Genomic DNA, 10111 nt, shown 5'->3' on the forward strand with positions numbered 1-10111 from the left:
GAGGATTTTCTAACACAATGTTCTACAAAATGATGTTCCTGGAGGTCGGGCAGGGTTATCCGCTGCCTCTAAACGAAACGTAACTCATCTGACAGCCCGTAGGGTTCTGATCTAAAGACTGTACTAACTGAGGCTGTTAGGCTGGGTGGAAGTCTTAATATATACAACCTTACCGTACAAGTTAGTCTACTTTTATCTAGTTGATGTCATTCACATTTCTGTAAAGCCTCTGGGTCAATATCCCCATAAGTTCCTCTTTGAATCACCAGTCATTATTGAAATTTCATATAAATTGCATAACATATTTTATTTGGTACTGAACCCATAAGTGGACGACCTTGATGAATAAATATAATAACTTTGAAGACAGTTATTTTTAATTAAATGCTTATGATGTTCTCCTAGGTGCTGCTCTCTCAAACTAAAGTAGTTTTTCAGTTTTTTTATTTTTCAAATACTTTCTGCTTTTTTCCCTTTTATTTAGTTTTCTGTATTTTCTGTAATCCTACTTAAGATTTGTGTTTACTGTTAAGTTCCTAACAGCCTTCTGTTAGTGATGATGGGACACATGCCCTTTAAACAGACCCCAGCTTTAATGATGGTGGAAAATGTAATCAGCTGGCGAGAAGCTTTTATATTAGCATCTTCACTGATGTGGTCAAGTTTAATGAGTTAACCTTGTCTGGTTTAATATGTGGTGAAATACAGGTCAGTTTTTTGGCTCCATAATTGAAGAAAATGTCAGGTTTTTTTTAAGCTTCACAAACAGGATGACAGGCTACATGACACATCTGTTGTTTTTAATAGGATATGTTTTAAATAGACGAAATACACACAAATCAATTTAAAAAAAAGTAAACTGTTATTTTTCTTTATTTAAAGTGGTCATATGCTTTTGTGGTCATTTCTAAATCTCCTTTAGTGGTTTTTAGGAGTCTTTTAAAAAGGTTCTGCATTATTCATTGAAGCCTTTTTGAGATATTAAACATGCCCAGTATTTCTCTAAATGTGCCCTTTCGTAGATTACAAGTCCAGTTATACATTAAATCATGAATCCTTTTCTTGTGCATCATGTCAAGCCTTGTTCCACAAAATTAGGAAGATTCGACATACACATAAACTGCATTAAAGTACAGTTAGGATGATGTGGCTAAAAACATACAGGGTTAGCACTCACTAGAAATTTCTTCTTTTTTTTTTTATGAAAAGTGACACAAGAATGGAGGTAAGGTGAATAAAGTTAAGGTTCTAAAACTAAAACGCTGGATTCCCAAATATTGTGTCATAGCAACATGTCAATCACAAGGTAGCCACACCCGAAGACATTCACAGCGTTATCGTCTATTTGACAAAAAGAACATTCTGCTGTACTAAAGAACACTTAAACTCATAGAGAAAATGTTAGGAAAATATCACTTGACACCAGGTTGAGAATCAATAATCAGGTACAGTACTAATTTATTCTTGCAAGAAGGAGCAGAGTTAAATCACATACAAAGGAAATGCGTTAACTCACACACATGGGGTATGTTGCTCACCGGAGCAGCAAAAAACATCAGGCTTATATAGTCCAAAACACGGAGATAGATAACAACAAAGTCGTAAATCGAGGTGGCGCTAATATCAGCCGCGGGTGTCGGAAAGTCGGGTCATCTGCGATGGGTCATCTGCGACTTCTGGACTTCCTTCAGATGTGAGATATGTAGGAGACAACAAGTATGTGCCTGTCTCCTCATAAAGATCAACAACCTGAAATGCCCTGCTTCCTCCTATCATAAAGAGGCAGCTGCAAGGTCCTACACAGTCACACATGATATCAGTGCATTAAAACAAACCCTAAGAGTGGAGACAACAGTATTTCTCCAACAGAAAATGTTTACCGTGGAAATAAATCAAGTGAAATGTAGGGTCATACTCTCATAGACTTCTATACAATTTGAATTATTTTTGCAACCAGTGTTGTCGCCCCCTGCTGGCTTATAGAAATAATGCACTTTTAGGGCACTCAAACTTGGAAGTCACATCATTATACGACCATTTGTGTATATTTTCAAAAACAAAAAGTTGCCATATCAGTGCACCATATTTAAAAGATTAGGCATCTTGTCCTTCTCTATAACTGCCTCAGCATGTTGCCATTTAGAAAATACACAATACATTTGCTATAGAAAATGAACATATCAGTAGGCGTGATATAACAATATCAGCCAAGGTACAACTTCATCAAAGTACTAAGGCTCGTCAGTGATTTTCAAACCGCAGTGGGGCAGGGAAGTTTTCACCAAGTGACACTCTACTGTACTCAGACTAGAGTGCCTCTTATTTATGAAATGCCTTCTTAAAAAATGCAAGGAATATATGATGTGTTAATGTAGCTTTTTAGATTTATTAAGGAAAATGCAAGATCCTTCTTTCCAAACAGATGTCTCTATTGCATCTGTAAAAGACTACCAACAGATTAATGAAATAAAACCTACAGCCAAAGGTTGCAGAATACAACATTCCGTTTTTTTGTAGGTAGTTATGTCTTGAGCTTGCTTGCATTTGACTTCTCCCTTTCAGAGAAAGATAGATACGCATATACAAGTTAACCCAAGTACATTTGTTGCACCTCTCTGTTTTATTCCACTGTGGAATATAGCTACTGACAGAGACATGAAAATACACTTTAGCACGTGGGCTGTCAGTGTATTTAACCTCCAACAGCAAATCCTTTCTTAACAAGCTTCTGCAATGCTTCAAAAACACCCTCTGAATATTTAAAGCATCTAAGTCTAGTGTATTCTTCCTGAAAGCTTAAGCTCTTGTATGTAATCAAATCCAAAAGATCTCCTACTTATCCATTCTTACAAGAAACCAAAACTATTTGAAATGTTCAGGGTGAATGGGGCAGAGATGGCACCATACCCAGAGCTGATTCTGCATTTTTATCCTGAACCTTCACTGTATAAGTTGACCGTGTTGACTTCGCACCTCATGAAGCCAGTCAAGGGTGCGCTCGGTGCGTCATAAAACTCCTCCACAGCTTGGCAGTGTCAACGAGGAGTTAGGATCTTCCATATAGAAAAATAAATACCCCAGTGTGAGAAATATGCATCGAATTTGATGCAATAAAAGATTACTTTGGAGTAAAGTGGGAGCTCCCTGCGAAAAAGCCAGAGGTGTTTACAGTGTGAGTAATGTTTTCGCTCATTTTTTGTTTATTGCGGAGATTGGGGAATATTCTGAAAGCGTTTCATGGTGACATTATAGTGATGTGTTCCGCAGGGGGAGAAAAAGGCCGCAGAGGCCAGTAGAATTTATTGACTGAATTTCACAGTTATAAATGGGTCTTTTACAAGTGACATAAAGAAAATGTTGTGTGCTCTGCTGAGGCCGTGCAGATCTGTAAACCGGTCCTGTGTACCGCCAGCAGTCATGTATTATACAACATTTTATTCAATAGACGTTGGTTTTGGGCATGGAATCGAAGATAAATGCAAAGAATATTGAATTATTTCCCAGAAAACCCCTGAATGTATTCTAGTCTGCAAGCTATATGTTCATTCTCCTAAGGCACTGTATGCACAGCCTGCATTAGCATTTTTCTACGTTACTCAAGCTACGCTAACTATCATTTTCTTTATATGTTTTGCAAAATCCTTCCATTCTTAACTGAAGAATGTCCATGGGGGAGGTCTCCAGAGGAATAATGGTCTCTCGGGAAAAGCTGTATATAAAGAGACCACTGTCGATGTAACTCAAACAAAACATATCCTTCACAAAACCACCCCGAGGCTTTAATGTCTGCCCTGATTGTGGCGGTCTGAAAATACAGCTGTGTTGCACGCTGTTAAGACATAAAGCAATTTCCTCCTGAAATTATAGTTTTCCGCAAAGTCGGAAACTTATTTTAGCAACAAACACCTTGCTGGTGCAGGGACGAGACACTCTAAAGTGGCGTAATCTTTGAATCAGACATACTTTACTTTATAAAAGTAAAGTCAAATCATTGTGAAGATGGATTATTTCACAGAAAACTTGATGTTTTGTGTCCTTAGAATGGCCAAATAAAAAGTAAAAGCTTGAGGTTGTTTGGGTAAAAGTATAGGCAAACAATACTTAAAGTGGACCTATCATGCTATATTTGAATAATATAGTGTAGGACCATACCTATATAAGGCATATTTATACTTTTTTTTTTTCAAAATACCAAACAGATCATGCATTTTAGCCATGCCTCATTTTGCTCAATTTGACAATTTCCAGCTCTGTTTGTGCAAGGGCAGATTCAGTGAGAACAGCACCATCTACTGGCCTGGCATATGTACTACAGCGTCTCCAGCGCTTTCGAACGGCAATGGCCGTGGCTGTCTCCTCCTGATTGGTGGAGTTGGCCCAATAGCCGTAGCGCCACCGTCCTGACGTCAGGACAGTGTTCAAATCTGGATCAGTTTTTATCAGATCCGTTGCAGCCCCTTTTTTAGAGATTTGGGTATGGAGGAAAATAGAGAGGGTTGTGTTTTCTGACACTTGGTGAGTTCCCTGGAACACCGGGGACACATATTCATGTATAAAAGACGTACACAAGTGCATTTTGCATGATAGGTCCCCTTTAAAGTATAACAATAAAAGTGCATGCCACTGTATTAACTTATTGTATATCTTTCAACTAAATCTAGAAAGAAGAGGATATTTTTCTGCATTATGAACTCAAGTAATACATCTGTGTTAAATAAAGTAAATCAGACTTCTATGAACAACTTCCCTATTAAAAGATTTGCATTCTCTAACCTATAGCTCATTCTCTCCTTTTTCTTTAACCTATGATGTAATCTTCATTCCTACACGCAGTCAGTGTTTTGTCATATTTGCTCTTAACCTGCCAGGAGTTCACCTGTGTGCATGGTCAGCACTGTGAAAGCTTGTTTTTTCTTTTAATGAGTTTTCCCTGTCTGTTTTATCATTGTAGCGACTGCTGCTTACCTATTTTTGTATTTCAAGCAATCCCATTTCCTCTGCGCCAGAGAGGAAACAGACACTGGTTGTTTAGAAGAGCAAAGTAAAACCTTGAAGTACAAACATTCACTTATATCGACTGTATTTCTATTGGTTGCGGAAATGGAAATATTGCACAACTAAGTTGTAATTTATGAATATTCTCCAGGGCTCGAGGCCTTTCAGGATCACATCAATCACGTTCCCTTGAAGACGCCATTCTTAGCTCTGATTCCAAATCTATTTCCAGTTAATCACACCCACTACAATAGCCGTGACGTCAGACATTAGCCCTCATGGGTGCTTCTTTAAATAATAGTTAAGGCTCGCAGGTTTGGGCTCGCAGCGTTTATCTGTCTAAGACAGAACACGCAGCCTGGGCTTTGGTTAAAGCCCCCGAAGAAATGACAAACCTGGACGTCGGCAGACTCCAAAACTCAGGACTTAAAATTCCAATTACGTTCTTTTTTTCCCTCCGTATTTGCTCCGCATGTGCCAAGAATAAAATAAGAAAGCAACCTAGCTCTATATTGGCTCGGCTTTATTGTTCTTGTGTATCCTGCTGTGTCTGATTGAATTAAACCCGGTGCCCTTTATAAACCACTGAGGGAAATTGTATTTTCTTCCTGATAATCATACCTCTGATGGGTTATGTACGAAAATCCCCACGAGTAATGACCCTCAATGGGTTCAAAAACAGCATGCTATTTGTGATATTGCACAAAATCTGTTTCATGTCTTCTGTAAATAAGTGTGTTACATAATGAGAGGTATAGGAGAGAGAATATGCCTACTAGCTCTACCTCATGTAGCGATCAAACAGGAATACTTCACTTATACTTTACCAATTTGCATTATGTCCGCAAGAGAAGTAGTATGTGTAATGATATAATGGGCAAATGCTTGAAATTCGCATCCTTGAACCTGAGTGAGTCATAGTGCCACAGTTTCCAATGACCTAGTTCACATTAGAATAATATCTGGCTGTTGTGTGGCAGGCCAATAATTCATAATGAGAGTAGAGTGACAGGGGGCAGAAGAATGAGGGGAACTTGTCATGTTAGCTCCGCAGACCTTGTTCTTCTAAAGCAGTCAAAATGCGTCAGTTGCGCCCACACACCTCTCTAAACCTCACACACACACAAACGTACACACACACACACACTTCATAGCCTGAGGCTCCATCTACAAGTGTGGTCAGAAAAGGGAAGCCTGGAGAGTTCTCAAAGCGCTAATCAATATGCACTTTATGCACAACTTTAAAATAAAAATAGAGCAGTTTCTTCAAAAACTCACTTATTTGGTCAATTTCTGAGGTAATTGATCATGCGCTAGTCCCTGCCCACCTTGGTTACAGTTGCTATGCCTGTCTTTAGATCTTGCAGAGCACAGTTTACAGTGAAACCACAGGAAACTCTTTGTCATTTGTAATATGATATACTTGATTTCCAACAGAGGTAGGAAAAGCAGGTTTCTCATTCCTATTATACATGGAGATTAAGAAACAGCATTGTTTTTATTTTTGCAGTTTGGAGCTTGTTACACCGAGCATTACAAGTATAATGAAAAAATAAAATAAAATCACAGTTATTTCCTTCTAACGTTACCTTGTTTGGCTCGTTCAAATTGTGTTTTCATTGTAAAGGCCCGGACACACCAGCCCGATTTTGGGAGTCAGAGGCCGTCAGAGGCCGTCAGAGGCCGTCAGAGGCCGTCAGAGGCAGTCGGGCATTCGCGGCGCCCTACTCAGGTTTGTGTGTCCCGCACCGTCGTCTCTTTACGGCACCTTTTCACACCTCCCGACGCCTCAACATGTTGAATCGGCCGCGGGAGGTCAGAGAAAGTCGGGACAAGCAATCACTCTGATTGGCTGTTCACACTACCGCTGCTTGCTGGTAAGGACAGTTATTGCCACTCGTCGACTGAAGTATTTGCGGTGTGTTTGTAGGCGGGCGAAGTAGCCGACGCAGGTGACGTAAAAGTCGGGAAAAGTCGGGACGCCTTCGGTACGCGTTCTTTGGTCTCAGGTGGGTGTGTAGCGGCCTTTAGCCTTACCAGAGGAAAAGCTTCTGGGATGAGGACTAGCCAATGTATTTGGCAAATGTAACGCTTACATTATCTTAACTTACTGTAAACTTAAAAACCTGTCACACACAGGACAGAGTCACGTCCAAACAGTGAATAGGGACTTTAATGTTACTATGGCTATTTAATGAGTTGCTATTTTAAGTAAGCTAGTTAGCCGATCATACTAATTATCATCTTATGTTGGAGCATATAATCACACTTTTTAATCCATTCCTTAAACGTTTGCACTTTTGTTCTGGTCTTAAAGGGAGCCTATGAACTTTAAATGACTAAACAGCACATCACTTCAACATGTTAAGAATTCTAAAGCTTTACATACCTGCTGTTTCTAGCTAAAGCTGCTAAGGTATCATTGGAAAATCGCTGTTTAAGGAAGTTTTAGAGGAAGATCGATTCTCCCGCCTACTGAAAAGACCAGCAGATGAATGTAATGAATGATGAAGTGTGTGTCAGCGGGTCAGCGCGGCCAAAAGTTCATTCTGCTCAACCTCTCTGGCAGCCCACGGTGGTTGCTGTGATGCCCTTGTCAAAAAGATCACACCTCACAAGTAACGACTTAATGCCCTATGTTTTGCAGTCAAAGGAGAGTTAACATTTGTATTCCTCATCATCCTCGTTGCGCTGCTCTTACCCCTAAGCCTCGTCTACAACGCAGCAAAGTTTGCGGCATAAAAGCTAAGTTTTTCGTCTTTTCACCGTGAGAGAACTGAGACTGAGGAATATTGCCTGAGGATGTTTCATATCCCCACAGCCTTCCCTGCACACTCTCTGCACCCCCTCCTTTTTTTAATCACTCGCCTTTTCGCTCCATCTTACCATATCTTTCCCTTATTCTTTCTTGCTTTGTCTGAACTTGCCTCTTTTCTCCTTCTCCTCCACTAATTCAGTTGTTTTCCCTCCTATACGCCTCTCTTGGTGAGAGTGCACGGAGGTCTCTCAGTGTTTTCGGGGCCTCCCTTCCTTCCCCTTGTCAGCCCCCCAGCATCCAGAGGAAGAGGCAGCGCTGTCACTATGGACCGGCTCCGAGGAAGACGAGGCAGGGAAAGTGAAAGTTACAGAGAGGAGGGAGGGAGGGAGAGGAGGGGAAAGAAAACATGACAAGAAGGAGGTGTACAGATGACAAGTGCCTTCATTGGGGACTTTAGTGAGGTGAGGAAGCTGCAGGAAGGGAGAGAGATGGGAGGGAAGGAAGGGGGACACAGGCAGGATGTTTTTCTGAGGAGAAACATCTCAGTGATGGCACTTCTCCCCACAGATGGCTGTTTGGCAAGCAGTCTTCAAATAAGCTAGCCTGCTGCACAGTGCAATGGGCATATGTTGCTCTCATTGGCTGAATGCACAATTTGGGCACTTGCGTTTTCCTTAAGCCCCGCCTTCATTCATCTGCGTCACGGCAATTTGATTGTGGTTTATGCAACGGGCAATGTGAAGCGAGGCGTTGAAGTAACACTGAAGCAAACATCGCTGAGCATTATCCTGCGTATTACATGGCTACGTACTAAATATCCCAACAAGTTGACTCGCAATAAAATAAATAGTCTGTTCTACGGCGACAGCAACTTGACGGTAGCACATTTTTCCATTATCCAGTTGTGACTACCCGATTTGCATGTCTGCCCGATTTGCACTGTGCAAGCGCGAGTTGGTCCTCCATATTGGACAGCTATGTACGGCAACCGAAATAGGACTTTTTCAAATCGGACAGACATGCAAATCGGGTAGTCACACCAGTCTTTCAACACTGTTTTTCTTTCCCTTACTGGGGACAGTTTAGCCGCCATGAATCCAAAGTTACGTGCTCTCCACAAATATAAAAGTGAATGTTCAAAAGTATTTAAAGGTGTTTGGGATAATGGATGAAAATGAATGTTTGCTGTCCACAGCTGACGTTAAAATTGACCAGTGTTGTCTCTGCGGATTGACATGATTCCACATAGTCCCTTGATTTTCCTTAGCAGCGGTGAGCAAAAATGAATCAGCTCTAAAATCAACCAATCGGAATCAAGTATTTGACTAAGCCGTGTAATAAATAAACCATTTGCATACCCGTCAGTTGAAGCACATTTAACTTTACACAATATGAATTTACCAAGTCAGGCGGCTTTTTCAAACATTCCCTTCACATATCATGGTTTAACCTACTTTGTTCACATGTGATAAAACCATGTAAGGCTTCTGTTGTGATACAAACTCTGCATGCATACATTATCATCTTAACCTGAATTATTGATTTAGAGTGCTCTGTCGTTATTACAACATAAATGTTTGAGGCAGCACATCATGGAGCTTCAATTAGTCATTTACCGGACTGAATGATAGAATCCCCCCACCACTCTTGTCGGTCATACCGGTCTGCCTACTTTTCAGCTCCCCGTCCATAAATAAAGCTCTTTCACTTCAAAGTGCAGATGCATTTATTTTGAAAGACGCCACATGGGAGTTTGTAAGGCCTGTTGATCACGGCTCATGCCATTCTCTTTGATGTGCACACACACGTTTTCCAGTTTATCCCAGACTGTGAAAAAAAAAAACTCCAGAGAAAAGATTTGTCCCTAAGATACTTTGCAAAAAGATCTTTTTTCCACTCTCTGGAGACAAACAAACATTTTTTTAACCACTTTTCTTTTGGGGTCGGATAGTATCGTCCTGAAAATGGTCTGAAGAGACATACGCAGGATGATGGGAACAAAAATGTGTGTTTTGCGTAACAGTTCCCTGGTTTATCCCGTGCAGAAAACGTATGAAAAAAAAACAACCATGTTCGACTTGAGTTTTTCTCCTCACGTTTGACAGCATCTAAGACATGTTATACGACGTTTTAACCAAATACAAGAGTAAAACATGACAAAGAGAAGTGATGTTTTTGCTGCCAGTTGACCAAAAAAACATTGTTTACCTTCGTACCTCACACAGGCCGTGAATAACCTGCGAGCTATGATTGGTTTGCACCCAATGTGTAGTCCGCCGTGTTATCTCGGGCCAAGTCACAGCAAGAATGTATGACTTTATGATTGCCTTATCGAACCCAGTCGTCCTCTCATCCTGG

The sequence above is a fragment of the Trematomus bernacchii genome, unplaced genomic scaffold, assembly GCF_902827165.1.
Source record: "Trematomus bernacchii unplaced genomic scaffold, fTreBer1.1, whole genome shotgun sequence".
Classification (NCBI taxonomy): Eukaryota; Metazoa; Chordata; class Actinopteri; order Perciformes; family Nototheniidae; genus Trematomus; species Trematomus bernacchii.